Genomic DNA, 18,968 nt, shown 5'->3' with positions numbered 1-18,968 from the left:
CTAAAAACTAATTGATCTAAAAATCTCTGATGAAATTGTTGGCATAAAAAAGAAAACCCTTAGAATGATAAAGTCTTGCGCCCATTTGTGGAATTCCCCTGCCTATGTGTCCGACTGAGCTTCAGACTCTACTTTCTGATTGAAGATACAGCTAATAATCACACTACCAGAGAGTATATTATATTTTCTAAGTTCATAGATAGACAAAATATGATTGAACTTGGAATTAAAATTTTAAAAAATCACAACAATGTCCTATTCAAGTACGTCATAAAAGGCATGTCCAAGGAATGGCACAACCACCTGAAATCTAATAAGACAAAAAGGAGTTATTTCCCAAATTGAGTATGGTGTCTGATGTCCAATAAAAACAAGCTCCAGTTTCCTATTTACATGCATTGGTTAATGGCATCTTCTTTAAAATTTGCAAAGTCTTGCTGAGCAGGGGATAAGCCAAGACTCTAAATTCAAGATTTTCCTTTCTTCTGGACCACAGCCCAGCTCACTGAAGTGGAGAGTTGCATTTATTACAATTCAACAACACCTAAGGGACACAGAGGAGGAATATGCATTGATTTACTGTGACTATTGGCTGCTATGATTTGGCAGAAATGAAGGGGCACAGAAAATTATACTTCTTTAATTTCTACTCAAGCAAATGCAAGGGAACGCAAACCAGGTCAGCTGTGTGAAACTTAGTGATGTGTTTTGGTTAGTTATTTGTTTTGCTATTTAATCCCTGCATTTATCATTTAAACTAAATATTGGTGAAAATATACATGTTTTGACCTTTTTATTGATTGTATGCAATTGTGCTTAAATATAAATGAGGATAAACAATCCCTGAATGAAATGTATTCAAATAATGCAAATGGTTATAACTAGTTCCTAAACAAGATATAGTCAAAGATTCCTGAGTCCTTGAGATTTAAGCAAGTAGGCATAATTCTTCAGTAGAGATTCTAAAGCAACTCAACAAGGTATCTGTTTAGTAGAAGTATTGGCCATGCAATAAAGGCTGGAGAAAGACCTATTTCCACTCATTCATCATTGAACTTTCCCCCAGGGTTACCTTATGCATGGAAGCCATGACCTCCCTCATGCCTTGGAACAAACACCAAACAGCTAGTGTCCATCAGACATCTCATCATTAAATCTGAAGAACAACGGGCATTGGTTTGGTCTCAAAAAAATAATCTTCATTCCTTTTTTTCTTTCTTTTTTTTAAGTTATTTTTTCCAAAGTCTCAAGTTTATCTTTAAGATATAAAGAACTATTAATTAACTCATGAATGTATTAATTGGACCATGGATTCAGGGAACATTACTGATCTCCTATTATGTGTCAGGCACTCTGGAAGGTAAAAATCATTACTCTGAGTGTCAAATTATAAACAAAAGAAAGTCATTAAACTTCAGTTGCTCACGTGGGGGGAGACAGATAATTACAGGCAATTAAATTGTGCTGTATATGATAATTATACAGCACATACACACAAGCACATACGTTATGGCATGGAAGCCCACAGGAGAGGGACATTCACTCTTTCCCTGGAGAATCATAGAACTCTTCTTGGAGAAGGTGATAATATGTGGGAAGGAAGTCTTAGAAGATACAGGGAAGGACCAGAATATGCTTTGTTGTTGTTTTCTATTTTATTTTTAATCAGATCGTATGTACTGCTGCATGGAAATGGTCTTTATTTCTCCATTATTCTCACCTAAAGAGTTAACATTAGACTGCAAACTTCCCACCTCCTCCTCCTCATCACCACTGGAAGAAAATGTGTACAAATTAAATACAGGGCTTTTCTGCTATGCAGCATAATTTGATTTTTGATCTTTTAGGAGTTAGTTACTTGCAGCTGAGACAAAGGTGAGAATGGAGGGGGAAACTATTAAGGAAATCATAATGGCTTCTTTTTTAAATCACCATTTAACTCACTGATTTCACGGTGACACAATGGGAAATGAGGTCATTTGACACCATTTTATCTTATTAGCAAGAACTTCCTTAAAGGCAGTTCCTTAGGTGGCTCTTCTTTCAACAAAGCAGTCTCCAAGGCACTTTCTATTCTCATATATTTCCTGATGGTGATATCTGTTGTTGTTATGAAGTGTTCTATATTCATTTGTTTACATTTTATTCATCTGATGAATATTATTAAGAGCCACCAGGTCAGGCACTGTCCTAGGTGCTTGGGATGCGGACAGGAGTGTGCTAGCAAATGTTTATGATGGCTGAGGTGGGGGTGGTCTTGATTCATAGCACTTGCTGATTTGTCTGGTGTAAATACTCCCATGGCGGCAGATTTTAGGTTACCAACAGGATGTCAATGAATGAGGAGAAAAGATGTACAGAATTGACTATTGTGAGCTTGTGTATGCTGACTTCAGCACACCACTGAATTCACCCGTGAACAAAATATGTGAAAAGCACACCCTCGCAGAGCCCACATTGGATGTTATATTATTTAATCTTGGGACCCTGCCACTCTCCTCTGAAATATTAACCTCCACAAATTAGATAACAGGAAGCACAATCAGAGAAGTTAAGTAACTTGTACTAACACACACAGCTAAGAAAGTGTTGGAGCCAGGACTCATATCCAGAGTTTCTGATTGTGATGACTGCGCTTGTCACATTGTGTAACTAATTTCTTATGATAGCTCATCGCAGTGTTTTGAAAACTACAGGTTGTGATTCAGCCAGCATTAAAAAAAAAGAAATAGAATTAAAAAAAATCAGAGTGTACTGTTCCATATAAGGGATAAGTACATGTATTGCTTGTGAAACTCTTGTTTCAGTTATGAGTGTATATTGGATCATGAATTAAAATCTATTTCTTCCTCTGAATTATAGTCAAAATAAGTTTGAAAAACAGCCTTACTGACGTAAGTCTTCTAGAATTGCCCTTTAATTGATGTGTCATACAGAGGAAATGTCCAAACGGTGTAATTATTGAGCACCCTAGAGAATTGGGTGTCATCTCTTGGGAGAGCCTCAGAAACACAATTGCCCACTTGATGTCCAAGGGTGGCTTTTGTTCTACCTTGAATCCATATTTAGGCCTTAATTATACCTACGGTTACTATCTGAACCCCTCTCAGAAAGAGCAGGAGAACGCTTTCAGTTACAAAAAATAAGTCAAAGTCTCTGGGGTAAGAACATTGTAGGCTTCTAAAATTTACCTCTAGTTTTTCTTGTTGATATTATTGTAACTGCCTGTTTTTCTTCAGTGGTTAAATAATACAGTAAAATAATAGCAGTAAAAATACTAAAAGAAAAATCGAGACATAAAGGAAGAGCAGAAGCTATCAAGACCGAATCCACTGCACGGCTAATCCTTCGGAAAGAGGAAGTGATCTGACAGTGATTCTGAAACAGAGAAAACAAGAGCACGCTGAGCTCTGTGCCCAAAGTGGATGAATCAGAAGAGAGCCCTGGGGCTGAGCCTGACTCGTCGCCATCTCATCTTTTCATCCAGAGTTGATTTTACTGTGAACTTCTTTAGTAACTCTCGCTCTATTTGACTCATTTTGTATATAAAGTGAACACTCAGTGAATTAAATTTGAGACTTTTCTGATCAGAAATCTATGAAGGACAGAAACTTTGTCTGTTTTGCCTCCCATCAATTCCTCAACACCAATTAGTAATGGTTGCTCCATAAATAATTGTCAGTTGGATAATTATAAGCCTGAATAAATATAAAAAAAGAAAAACTTTGGAAACTTTGAATTTATTTTTCTTAATATAGGCTTGGGCTGATAATTTCTTAATGATAATGGAGTACTAACTTTGATTTTTTTCCCCTGGTTTTTCATTTGCTAATTGTGGTTGGAATGTTTTAAAAACAAAATTGATATAGGCACTGTGACAGGTTTCTATGGGTGCTGTAACAAATTATTACAAACATGGTAGTGAAATACAATGCAAATGTATTCTTTTATAGCTCTGGATTTTGGAAGTGTAGAATAGGTTTCACTGGGCCAAAATAAAGGTGTCACCAGAGCTGCATTCCTTTCTAGAAACTCCAGTGGAGTTTCTGTTTTCTTGCCTTTTTTAGCTTCTAAAGACTGCCTGCATTCCTTGGCTTGTTGCCCACTTCCACCTTCATAGCCATCAACAGCCAATTGAGACCTTCTGATGTCACATTACCCTGACACTCACCCTTCTGCATCCCTTGTCCACATTGAAGGACTCTTGTGTTTACATTGTGCCTGTCTGGACCATCCAGGATAATCTCCCCATCTCAAGGTCAGCTGCTAGCAATCTGAATTCCATCTGCAACCTTAACCCCCTTTTGCCTTGTCACCTAACATATCGACAGTTCTGGGGATTAGGATTTGGGCATCTTTGTGAGGCCCTTATTCTACCTACTCAAAACACCGAACATTGCGATTGAGATTATTGTTCTGCAGTCATCAAAGGTTAAATTCAGGAATAGCACATTGTCCTTCATTGAGTCATCTGTTCAGTCTGAAACTTTTATGGAGTTTGAGGCACACAGAGTTTGGTTTCAGTCCCACCTCTGCCTCCTCTAGTTTTGTGACCTTGGGCAAGATTGCTAGACTTTCTCAGTGTCATTCTGTATCTGTGAAATAGCAATGTGTGTTGCAAGAGTTTTGTTGAGGAATAAAGAAATATGAGTGGAGGCAGTAAATATCATTTATAGGCCTATTAAAATATTGATTTATTCTCACAGTTAGGACAGAGTAGAAAGAATGGAAGAGGAGCTAAACCTCTTGGTTCTTGTGTCTCTTGCCCCAGAGGTGATTAATAACTACCTTAAAGATCTATCGGAAGCCATGTTGAAAGTTTTGTTAGGGAAGGAGATGGGGCTGCTCAGGAAGGGGAGGAAAGTGCAGCGAGCATCTGAGAGGATGATGGAGGTGGCCACACTCTGAGCCTAGGAGGACACAGGTCTTGCTGGACCAGCAAAGAAATTTTATTTTCCATTTGTACTAGCACACTAGGGCCAGGTAGGACTTCAAATGGTGATGGCTGCATATGTACAAAGGGCAATTCGAACTCCTGACACAGATTCCCTTGGTCACACCTGGCACAGAAGTAAATCATGTACATACCCTGAAAAGGACCACAAAGATCTGGGCAAGGAGAAGTGACAGAGTGGTTTCTACAGACTTCAGAATTCTTGAATTGTGGGAGGAGGGGAGGTGGGTTGAAAATTTTTGATTTCAGAAAATAAAAGTATTTGATATTTCTTCTGTTATAAAGTCTCAGACTATTTAGAAAACTAAAAAAGAAAAGAAAAGTTCCTATTACTCAATTAATTTTCAGTCTATGTTATCTAATTTGATTCTTTCCAAGTCCTATGCATATTGAATACAAAGTAAGAAAAAGTTTCTGATTCCTTCATATATCTTTTGCTTCCACATCCTTAAAAAATAAAACTTCTTGAAAACCAAGTGGCAACAGGGTTTGGATTGTCTCTCTTCATGAAAATAATTAAGTGATATTCTCTTTTTATTTGAAACCTTTATTCCTATTCCTGGCATTTGCTAGTTCCAGTGTACTATTTACTATTTGTTATAAAATGCAAAAGCAATATTTCTGAAGTATCTACTCAGTATGATGAAGAATGTATTTGAATGACTTAAAAGACACTTACTCTATTTAACCAAAGTGTGCATACATTTTGATATGATTTTATTTTAATTTTTTAAATGTACATTACTTATCCAACCAATTGGAACTATTCTAGCATGCATTTATTTATGAATGCTTTTAACATTCCAAATGGCTCATAATGGCATATTTGAAACTACTAGAGTTGATGTTGTAAGTGAATATTAAGACTCATAACCCAAATGAAAAGCTGTTATTGCAGAACACTCAAGTCATTTTCTAGAGCATAATATCTCAGCAATTTTAAAGACGTTTATTCAAAATACCAAGAAAAATTAGACAATATGATGACAATCCTTTTGCAAACTTCAATTGTTAAAATCATTCTTGAACCATCCTACTGGAAAAGATCAACCAAACTCATAAACATTTATTAGCATTACAATAAATAAACATTGACTATGGCAATAAAAATGCCATAAGAATTTTAATAGCCAAGAAAAACAATCTTCTAAATAAAAAAACCCCTTTAGATATATAGCTAGATTATTCTACAAAAGGGGAGAAGGTATAAATTTCTTTTATGGGCTTGAGAAAGACAGTCAGTCATATGGTTAATACGGTTCATGTGGTCCCCCACTACACGGTTTGGGGAGCATCATACTCTTCACTTGTTTTGTTCTACATAGTAAATATCTCATTCATTAATATGTATATTCTGTGAACCATTTTATCTCATTTTTACTAAAGTACACTATTTTCTGGCTGGAATGTATTTTTCTACTAATTCTTAAATATCAGTTTTAGAGAAATTTGTACATAGCCTCCACACTGTTTGAATTCTTTCTAGAGAGCTAAAAAGTGCCAAGCAGTGGCTCTAAATCAGTGACTCTCATGCTGGGGGCATTTCTGTCCCCTAAGGACATATGGCAATGTCTGGAGACAATTTTGGCTGTCAAAACTGGATTAGGGGTGGGTACTACTGGGATCTGGTGGGTGGAAAGCAGAAAGGCTGCTAAACGTCCTACAATACATAAAACAGCCCCCACAACAAAGAATTATCCTGCCAAGGATATGCGAATAATGCCAAGGTTGAGAAACACTGCTCTAAATCAAATAACAGCAACAAAACCTATGCATGTATATATATACACACATATAAATGTGTGTCAGTTTGCTAGTAAAAATAGTTGGTTGGCTAGTAAACATTATTTATAGAATGCCCCTTTGGCAAGTGGAGGTGTTAAAATATAAATGTGTCTTCCCTTAAAGGTTTTAAAGTTTTAACAAAATAGTTGGTCCATAATTGTGTGTTTAGTCTGTCTAAAATTTCATCTGTAAATGTTAGTGAAATACACAAACGCTGGAAATAAAAAGCATACAACTACACAACTTTGTACATAATAGATTCTCAATAAATAATTATCTAGTAAAGATGTATGCAGTGCCCACTATGTTTTTGGCAAAATCAAAGTCAAATAAGTGAGAGTCCGTGAAATTGACGGGTTTGTATTTTAGTAGGAGGAGTCCAAAAGTCAAACAAATAAATGCAATTAGCAGAGAGAAAAGGATGGAGAGTGAGGCAGGTGGGGCCTGAATGCAAGTAGTATTGTGTGACATAGAAATTTACATTTTATTTTACAGGCAACAGCACTAAGATTTGTTTGGTGGGGGTGTGGACAATGGCCTGGAATGATAGGATACCAATAGGATTTTAACAGCTGGGGAGAGATGGTAAGGGCCTGACCTAAGAGTGAGAATGGAGGGGAGTGGGCAGCTATAAAAGATATGAATGAGACTGAATCAAGTGAACTTGGTGACTGATTAGCTAGGAGTGGAGTTGGGGTATGAGATGAGGAAGGATAGGCATCTGGATGAGCCCAGATCTCAGAATAGGTTGAATGAGTTGTTACTCACTAAAATAGAAGCTAAAAGGAACAGTAGAGTTATGGAGAAGTTGACTCTTGGTGATCTGAGTTTGAAATGCCTTTATGACATCGTGGTGGTGATGTCCAGTAGGAAGTTGTATATGGGGGTATGGAATTCAGAAAAGAGAGCTGGGCTGTGTTGAGAGACCATTCTCCATGGGTCTGTAACATCTCTGCACATCTTTCAGGCAGAGCTATTGACAGCTTTTAGTTCTCCCAATATCTTTTCAAGGATGTTTGTCTGGGGACAGCCTTGAAGATAGAGATAGCCTCTCACTCTGGAGTACAGGGCATGTTTTCTTAACTTAGAGTATAACAAAGATAATGTCTCCCTCTGGAGCACAGGTTGGACAGCTTTGCTTGTAGGCCACTGTAAAAGTTTGGGGTTTTCTAAGCTCAGGGTTTCTCTATTGTGATGCAAACCCACTGCATGTGCAGCATCCACTGGGCCTCCGCACAGTGCCCCCACTGGACTTGAGTGGGAAAAGGGAACTGGCATGAATATGAAGCTTACTCACCTTGCTGTGTTTTGAGTAATAAAGTCATTTGCTTCCGACCCAAGAGTCTTGTGTCTTTTGCCAGCATCTGTGAAACTGTGACAGGCTAACTTGTTAGCTTGCAAGTGGGGTGAACTCTCAAACTTTTCACAGGCCTTGACAGGTTGGTAATGGAAATTTGGGAATGATCAGAGTAGTGGCAGTGGTTACAGTCTTAGGATTGCGTAAGATCTCCAACACAATGTGAAAAGAAAGCAATTCTTCAGCCGGGGATACAAAACATTTGTTTTCTTTCTTCTTATTATTTCATTTCCTTTGTTCTCCTTTCTTTTTTCTTTTCATTTTATCCTTCCTTCCTTCCCTCCTTTATTCCTTCCTTCCCTCCTTCCTTCCTTCCTTCTTTCTTCCTTTTTTTCATTCCTCTTGACCCTATTTCTCTCTCCCTTTATCTCTCTTTTGTAATGGCAGATAAATCAGTAGGAATTGAGAGCAGACTGCATCTCTCTCCTTCATCACTGTAGGTAGAGATGGCATGCTCTTCCCCTTGTCCAAACAATCCTCTCAGAGAAAACATCCCATCCAGATCTCAGAACAGGCAACCCTGCCAGAATTTCATAGCCTGGCCGTGTACTAGATGGAGATGAGAAGATAAGCTGCTTCTACTTAAGAGGACACAGAAGAAGCTGATAATAGCAAAGTACTGCAGGGAGCATTCTGTGAAACCAATTGAGAAGAAAGGTTTGTTTATGAGGGTTCCAGAGAAAATGTCATTTATTAAATCTTTTGATTTCTCTACATAGACACTGTAGCAGAATAAGAACATTTAATCTGTTTTAATACAGGAAGTTAACACTTTGGTTTTTCCTCCTTTTCTTGCTATCCTGGAACTGCTTCAGATAAGCCTGTGTTTCTATTTCTAGTGGTAGGGGCAGAATACTACTGTGGTGGGGCATGAACCACAGGAAGAACTTTGGAGATGAGAAACACGTTTGTGTTTTTGGAGATGGAGTAGTCAACAGATGAGATGCCTAAAGTTTAGGAACTAATTCCAGGAAAATTTTCAAGAAGTGAGAAGAGAAGGAAGAACTTGATGGGTAGACATAATGAAGAACCACTGGATAAGATATTGAAGGACCTGCCAGGGGCTGGGTCTTGGTCCATCAACCACTCAGCTTGCAGTCAAGCAAGAGCATCTGAGGGCTAGCACCAGGGACTACATTCGTTGAGTCTCTTGAAGCCCTAAAGAAAATCTTTCTTGGGGCCAGCCCAGTGGCGTAGCGGTTAAGTTTGCGCATTCCACTTCCGCGTCCCGGGATCGCCGGTTCGGATCCCGGGTTCGGACATGGCACCGCTTGGCAAGCCATGCTGTGGCAGGCGTCCCAGACATAAAGTAGAGGAGGATGGGCATGGATGTTAGCTCAGGGCCAGTCTTCCTCAGTAAAAAGAGGAGGATTGGCAGCAGTTAGCTCAGGGCTAACCTTCCTCAAAAAAAAAAATCTTTCCCTTATGACACATCCCCTTTCACTCTGAACGCCAGCAAGAGTAATGAGCATTCACAACACAAATCTTAATTTGATTCTGCCACCCTCTGTGTACACCATTGCACACCTGCATGGTGTCACAGAACACCCACAGGCCCTGAGGGAGCGGTCCTGAGCTGGAACCATTGGAGGCAGAACCTCATCAAGAATGTTTTTTGAAAGAGGGATATTTTTAAGCAGGGCTTGAAAGAAGGATGAGCACTTTTCTGGGAAAAAGAGTGGCATGAGCACAAAATATAATTTTTTTAAAAACTGGGGGTTATTTTGCAAAAAATGGTGACTAACCTGAACCAGTGGTGATTCTATTGGTAGTCCCTAGAAGGTTACTTACGTCGATTAGAGGATAATTATATTACATAGAAAAGAAATAAGTGATTTAACTTCTGCAGTACCGAGTTTTGGCATTGGGTATCTGTGAGTGCAGATGGATGAAATAAATTTAGGATGCTTCAAGGCATTGCTGCTAAGTGCAGAATGTTATGTGGTTAGTAAACATTCTTTATCTGTGGAGTTAACTCACTCTTCAAACTAAAAACGAAACTGAAAAAAATTAATAATCAAGGCAGGGATATACAGTAAAATATTTCTAGAAGAAAATAATTATTATTTTCCTTTATTCCTTTTGGGAAAAATAAAAACCCAGTTATATAAAAGTAAGCATTTCAACGAATAACATTATAGTACCCCAAGTAAATGCTTTCCATAAAAGTATGCATCCCATTTTCTATATATTTGTTTCAAAATATGGATCTAATTTTCCAGATACTATTTGTGAACACGGGAGCAACACCTGCATATACAGTTCATGTTTTTTTCCGAGGGTAGACAATATGCATACTATGGCCTATGCAGGCTTGTGAAAAGAATGTCTGTTGAAAAGATATGGACTCATTGTTTCTGCAAATGCACGTCTGGATAAAAGATGTCAATAACTATTCATCAATACGTTTTACTGCCCAGTTTTGGGTTGTCTTTTTTTTCCAGCATACGCAGTTCCTGTAATGTGTTGTGATAATGCTGGTTGAAAATAGCTATGATTCCAGTCAGTTCATATTAACAGTAAACAGATGGCTTATCAAAGGATGGATCTTCTTTTCCAATAACCCAAATATGCCACATAACCTACTTTTATATATATGAACACCTATAAAAATGATCTTCTGTGATGGTTAATTTTATGTGTCAACTTGGCTAGGCCACAGTGGACACATATGTATTTAAACACTATTATGGATGTTTTCTGTGAAGGTGTTTTTTGGATGAGATTAACGTGTAAATTGGTGGACTTTCAGTAAAGTAGATTACCCTCCACAATGTGGGTGGGCCTCATCTGATAAGTTGAAGGCCTTACTAGAACAATGACTGACCTCCCCCCAGCAAGAAGGAATTCTGCCGGTGGACTGACTTTGGACTTGAACTGCAACTCTTCCCTGAGTCTCCAACCTGCCAGCTTACCCCATCAGATTTTGGACTCGCCAGGCCTCCACAATTGTGTGAGCGGATTCCTTAAAATAAATCCCTCTTTCTACAGATAGATAGACATAGAGATAGATAGATATGTAAATACATATCCTGTTGGTTCTGTTTCTCTGGAGACTTCTGACTAGTAAAATTAGAAGTCACTCTACCTATTTAAAAAAAATCTTTTTAGTGGGTGTTCTTAGAAAATTCAGAGTACACATGAGATTAAAAGTATCTTGTTTGTTGACTTGTAGGTCAAGGAAGAAGGAAAGGGACCACATAACTATGTTGAATAACCACAAACACCAGCCAAGCATTTTTCACGTAGCAACTCCATCAATAAATTGTTCATAAATTCCCCTATGTAATTAATTTTATTGAATGCTTACATGTGGCATATATCCTATTCTTGCAAAGGGAATATCTGAAGGAAATAAAGCAACCCCTCTTATCATAAAGTTATATTAAGATGTTTAATAAACCACATACTATATAACATGTACGTCGAACACTAAGAGAAGACATTGCCAGGAAAGATGCGGGAATAAGAGGAAGCTTATAAAGGCCAGCCCACACTGAAATGTACCAAAATGAACAAAATAGGCAAGGAATTTGAAACGAGGGATTAGTTTCAAACTTATAACACAAAATTTATGGAGCAACTTTCAGGATAAGTACAAACTAACAAAACTGAAAGAGGACTCTGTAAATTGACACTAAATAATCTTTCCAAAGGGAAGGATTCAGTGTTTCAGAAAGTAAGTGAAGTAAATCGGGAAAATTATCAATTAACATTTCCCATTTTGGAAAGTGGTCTGGAGGTAGGAACTAGATTTGAGAGTAATAAGGAAATCTTTTCATTACCAGCTGAGTGTCATGGATTTAGTGCCCAACATGTATGCTCCGGAAAGAAAAATCCCTCCAAATCTTCAGGGAAGACAAGCAGATTACCTGCAAAAGAGTGAAAATATAGTTAAGATGCCCTAACTTTTCCTTAGTGATAATGGATACCAGAAAAGTAATTTCTATGGATGAGCAAATGTCAGTAAACAGTTGGATGTATGGTCTATAGCTTGCAAAAGAGCTCTGGCCTGGAAATTTAAATACCTACTTTTCAGCTTCACCTGATTGCTATCAAGAGGAATGCTAGGCCAGTATTGCTGGATAACCCAAGCTAAAATTCCAGATTTTTAAGTGAAATCTCCTGATTCTTAACTATTTGAATTTAAGACTATTTGAATTTAAAAAGAAAACATTTGGAGGCTGACACATGGTTAAGCCAAACAAAGCACAGGGGCCATTAATTTGAAAACTCTGGAATAGAATAAGGAAAAAAGGCCCTAAACTGAGTGTCAGTGAACTCTAACAACCATCAGATTTGTTAAAACACATATACCCAACTTGATCTATAGATTCAAAGTAGTCTCAGTCAAAATCCCAGCAAGTTATTTTCTGGATATTGATAAACTGATTCTAAAGTTTATATGTAGAGAATAACCAATACTACATTGAAGGAGAACAAAAAAGTTGGAAGACTGATACTACCTGACTTCAGGGCTTACTGTGAAGCTACAGTAATCAAGCTAGTGTGATAGTAGCAAAAGAATAGACAGATTAATGGATCAGAATAGAGAGCCTAGAAACACACCCACATAAATATAGTCAACCGATCTTTGATAAAAGAGCAAAGACAATACAATAGAACAAAGACAGCTTTTGAACAAATGGTGCTGGGACAACTGGACATCCACACAGGCAAAGAAAATTTATCTAGATGCAGACTTTACACCTTTCATGAAAATTAACTTAAAATGTATCATAGATCTAAATGTAAAATATAAAACTACACAACTCCTAGAAGATAATGTAGGAGAAAACCTAGATGATTTCGGGTATAGTGATGACTTTTTAAAAACAACACCAAAGGCATAATCCATGAAAGAAATAATTCATAAACTAGACTTCATTAAAATTTAAAACTTCCACTCTGCAAAAGATGCTATCAAGAGAATGAGACAAGCCAAGACTGGGAGAAAATATTTGGAAAAGATACACCTGATACAGGACTGTTATCCAAAATATACAAAGAACTCTTAAAACTCAACAATAAAAAACCAAAAATCTGATTAAAAAATGAGCCAAACACCTTTACAGACACCTCACCAAAGAAGATATACAGATAGCAAATAACCATATGGAAAGATGCTCCACATCATAAGTCATTAAGGAAATGCAAATTGAAACAAGGAGCTACCTCTACATACCTATTAGAATGGCCAAAATCTGGAACTCTGACAACAGCAAATGCTGACAAGGATGTGGAGCAACAGTAAGTCTCATACATTGCTGGTGGGAATGCAAAATGCCACAGCTACTTTGAAAGACAGTTTGGCAGTTTCTTACAAAACTAAGTATACTCTTTCCATACAATCCAGCAACTGTGCTCTTTGGCATTTACCTAGAAGGGATGACAACTTATGTGCAAGAAAACTGTATACCGAGGTTTATAGCAGCTTTATTCCTAATTTCTGAAACTTGGAAGTAACCAAGATGTCCTTCAGTAGGTGAATGGATAAATAAACTTTGGTACATCCAGACAATGGAATATTATTCAGCACTAAAAAGAAATGAGCTATCAAGCTATGAAAAGACATGGAGGAGTGTTAAATGCATATTACTAAGTGAAAGACACCAAACCGAAAAGTCTACATGCTGTATGATTCCAACTATATGACATTCTGGAAAAGGCAAAACAAAGAAGACTGTAAAAAGATCAATTATTGGTGGAGGGTGGAAGTGGGGGAGAGGATGGATAGGCAGAGCACACAGGATTTTTTAGGACAGTGAAAATACTCTGTATGATATTATAATGATGAATACATTTCATTATCCACTTGTCCAAACCCATAGAATGTACCACACCAAGAGTGAACCATAATGTAAACTCCAGACTTTGATCGATTACGATGTGTCAATGTACGTGCATCATTTACAACAAATGTACCACTCTGGTGGGGTATTTTGATAATGAGAGTGGTTATGCATGTGTGGGGGCAAGGGATAAATGGGAAATCTCTGTATCTTTCTGTGATTTAGCTATGAACTTAAAACTTCTCTAAAAAAATAAAGTCTTTTTCAAAAAACAAAAACATATAAAAGCATGATGCTGAACCAGGGACACATAAATAAAACAATGGAAAGTGTAAATAGTTACCAAATAAATCCAAATTTTGGAAATCTTGGTATGGTGGCATTAAAAATGAGTGAGGTAAATATAAGTTAGTCAATATTTGATTTGGGTACAATTATATAGCTATTTGGAGAATAAAATCATGTTGAAAACCTGTCTCACATATTACATCAAAAATAATTTGTACTTGAATGTAAAAATGTAAAAAATAAAATAATAAATATACTAAAACAAAATTTAGGTATATATTGCTGTAATAATAATATAATGAAAATAACATCTGCACATAACCAAAGCCATTGTATCAGTTATTTATTGCTGCATAACAAACTAGCCTAAAATTTAGTATATTTAATTAATGCTGTATTATTCCTTATGGTTCTGTGGATTGTCTGGGTGGTTCTTATGCTGATCTTGGCTGGACAGACTCACATGGCTGCAATCAGATCATAAGTCAAATAACAATAATTTCTTACTATTTTTGAGACAGTCCATATTTGAATCTCCCTTATTGCCCCAAATATAATTTTTACAAATGGTTTGTTTGAATCAAATCCAACTAGGTACTCACATTGCATTCAGTTGTTATGTCTCTTGACTCTTTTATTCTTCTAACAACCCCCTCCTCCGTCATTGCAGCCTTTTATATGCCATTGATTTGGTAGAGAAATTAGGCCATTGTTTTTCTGTAGAATTCTCACATTCTAGATTCGACCGATTGCCTCTTCGAGGTATGTTTAACTTATTCCCATATTCCTTATATCTGTTGTAAACTCAGGTTTGGTATTTTAGGCACGTATACTTCCTGCCGCATCCATCATGTTTTAAGACAGAGTAACTGGTTTTCCCACTTTTTGTGATTAGTCCTGTTGATGGATTCTGAGCATGTCAGCCTAATTCCTTCATTATAAAATTTTCCATTAACTTTGCCCCTCCTGGTTTCAGCAAACTATGGATGATGATTGCAGAGATCTATTAGTTCATTATGGGTTGAAAATGGTGATTTTCTATTATTCTTACTGCTTTATTTGCTGGAATTCTATAGATTAGAACTTTCCTTCACTAACTATTGGTTATCCTGAAATGCAAGTCAGGAGGCTATTGTGATTGGTTTGGCCAGAGGTTTTGGTGGCATGGATTAAGGTGATGGCAGAAATGATAAAGAATAAATGGTTTCAAATATATTTTGGCAGTAAACCCCTTAGTATCTGCAACCAATCAGATGTGGCAAAGAAGTCATATGAGGAGTTAGGACTGACCTCTAATTTTCTGACTTGAATAACTAACTGGTGGGTGGAGGTGCTACATACTGAGATCCAAAAGCTTTGTGGAAACCAGCCATGGGAGACCATGAGATAACTAAGGAGGTAGCGTACAAAGACGAAAAAGAGTGCCTTCATCATACTTGTCCGTTATAGTAACTTTTGACAGAAAAGGAGTTTCCAAAACCAGAAATGAGTTTTCCAAACTTTTAGAAACACAGGAAAATATTTCAGCAAGCATTCAACCAGTTTTGTATTTGAAATACTACATCTAGCACCCTCGTCATGCTGCTACACTGACTGAGGCAGCAGCAGCAAATGCTATTACAGCAGCACATTCATCCTTCGAAAAGTTAAGGGTCTGTTGGTATTTTCATTATAAACTCCAATTTTCAGGGGTTTATAACTTGGCTATTTTAAAATCACATCAGGCCGAAACTTGCAAGTAATAAAACATTTAGAAAACTAGATTTAATGCATTTTTGTCAAGATCTAGTCAAAATATTGCCTAATTTTTCTGAGATAAAGCGACTTACAGTTAATATATTGTGAGACAAACGTTTAATTAAAAACACTTTTTATTTTAAAGTTTCTGAAAATATTACATTTTATAATAACGCCACATTTCACATGTATAGATTAGATATGGATGGACCACAAACATCATACCGAAGCAATTTTAACACATTATAGCAGAAGTTGGCATACACATTGCAGTTTGGGATGAATTTCTTCCCAATAAAACTTGTTGTAAATTGGTTAAGGTTTTTTTAAGGAACAATAACATGTTCAATTTTATTTTATACATAGATATTTTATATTTTACCAGACAGAATTTATTCTCAAAGTTATTGTTCAATTAAAAAATACACCATCTTCTGTTTGGGATACAGTATTTTGATTTCCTTTTAGTAATAGAATTTACTAACATATGGATGCCAAGTTCATCAAAGGCCTTTTGTAAAGTCAGTTAGGCCAGGAATTCTGCCTTAAAGTACAAAACACTCTCTTTCCTCATGAGGAACAGGAAGAAACAAAGCGAGTGTTATAGAATCAAAACAATCAAATACTATATGGTAGGGAAGGTGGAGCAGGTCAAGATGAATAAGAAATGTGCCCTGCCCTTAAAGGACAATAAAACTAAATGAAAGAAGACCCAGGTAAGACCCCAAAGGGTAGAGTGGGTAAAGTAGAATGCGAGATTGTGAAGAGATTCCTTCCATGGAGGGAGATGAGGAAACACCTAGTACAGGAGATGGAATGTAAGCAGGACCTTAAAGCTTGGACATGTGAAGGGAAAGGGAGAAGACGAGCGTTCCAGACAGCAAGGGTGGCAGCATGAGCGAAGGAAAGGAGCTAGTGGGTTGCATGCTGTTTACTGGGATGACACTGCCATGTTTCTCAGGAACTGAATCACATTTGCCCAGCAGATGTTGCCTTCTGGGTCTGTTTCAAGCACTTCTAAAAAGCGCGTGTGTGTGTGTATGTGTGTGTGCATATTTGACCAATAGGGCAAATGTGTTAAGTGCAAAGTGGACTCTACTGGGCAAGTTCCTTGATGACTAAATTTAATGTTAGGAAGAAGCTTTCTGTTAGGGGAAATTTGCTCACGGATTCTTCCTTGTAGTGACAAAAATATTCCAGTCTAACACAGAGAAAATCGATATCCTTAAAATGTGATTTTTCTATATATTTTAACAAATGGCATTGGAAAGATAACCCAAATGACTCAGTGTATATAAAATACTTGTCCCATTTTGTTTGGAAAATGTCATTCTTGGTTACAATCTCATTAAAGGAAACCTTTACATGTGCAGGAATAAGGTACACAGGATGCATTTACTCATACCCTCTAAACACAAGTTAGCTACATCTTAAAATTTTGTTTCTGGCAATTAATATTGCATATTATTTGGATTAATTATCTAATATCTTTATTTTTCCAGGATTATCTCAAAACGTATAAAATTTGTAAACTTACCGGGAGGTTAAGAACAGTATTTGCAAGTTTTTAAACAAATGAATATTTAAATTTTAAAATATTTAAAAATTTATAAATTTTAAAACAAAATAAATGTTTATTGATATTGATAATAAAGAATAATAAATATTAAGAAAATAATTCTTTAAGAGAATAGCAAACGTCAGACTGTCTTAGAAACAATTATCCAGGATTATAAAGCCTGCATCAGAGTTGGCTCAGGCACTTAGGCAGGAAAAAAACTGATACACAGCAACAGTTTTTTGAATAAAAGTATTAATGATGATAAATTTTGTTTACACTGCAGATCATATTGTTAGGTTCTTTTCTTTGTCAGATATTTCGTCTCATCTACTGTATCTGTATTCTGAACAATTTTTGAGTTTCCAAGCTCCAACCACTTTGTGAAAACACTTCTTGTTTACACCGGTGGACTGCACTATCGTTTTGATCCTCTCTAACATTTGACTCACTCCTCTCGCATTCTCTTTTCTGACTTAAGACTCTCAGTTTTTCTCCCTTTTCCTAAAAATCTATCTATTGCTATTCTCCATGCATTTTTTTGTATATAGCTTCCCCCTTTCTTCCACTTTATCTATTATTAAACTTATATTTTCTCATACTTTTGAAATGTTGAGATAGTTTATGAAGAACCTTGATCCAACTTATGCTAAAAGTGAAATCCGGCAATATTACGCAGATTCTGTGCTTCTACATTGAAAACAAAAGTATCCCTATCTCAAACTGTAAAAAACAAACTAAAACACAAATTACATAAGGATTAAATAACTAAATTTAAAAATCGACCTAAGCGCCCATCAATGGATGAATGGGTACAGAAGATGTGGTATGTATACACAATGGAATATGACTCAGCTATTAAAAAAAAGATGAAATCTTGCCATTTGTGACAACATGGATGGACCTTGAGAGTATTATGCTAAGCAAAATAAGTCAGACAGAGAAAGTCAAATACGGTATGATTTCACTCATAAGGAGAAGATAAAAACACCACCACCAACAAATAACCACACAAATAAAGAGATTAGATTGGTAGTTACCAGAGGCGAACAGGGGAGAAAAGAAGGTGAAAGGGGAGACAGGGCACACGCACATGGTGGTGGATGGTAACTGGTCTCTGGGGGGTGAACGTGATGCAGTCTACACGCAAACTGAAATATAAGGATGTGCACCTGAAATTTATATAGTGTCATAAACCAATGCTACCTCTAAAAATAAACAAAAAATTAATAATGAAAATGGAAGATAATTTGGGAGCATATTCCCAACTTTCAATCAGGAAAAGCCTTCTTAACCAGAAAAGAAACTCAGCAGTAATTACAAATAAAATTACTAGATTTGGATTCATTAAAATGGAAAAGTTCTGAATGACCCAAAATTAATGAAGTAAAAAAGATTAAATGGACATATTATAGCACATATGATAGACTACTCCTAGTTAACAAAGAGCCCCAAATAGCCATAAAATCCAACAGGAAAATGGGTAAAATAAACAGT

Source organism: Equus quagga, chromosome 18 (genome assembly GCF_021613505.1).
Source record: "Equus quagga isolate Etosha38 chromosome 18, UCLA_HA_Equagga_1.0, whole genome shotgun sequence".
Lineage (NCBI taxonomy): Eukaryota > Metazoa > Chordata > Mammalia > Perissodactyla > Equidae > Equus > Equus quagga.
This window is presented reverse-complemented; position numbering follows the sequence as displayed.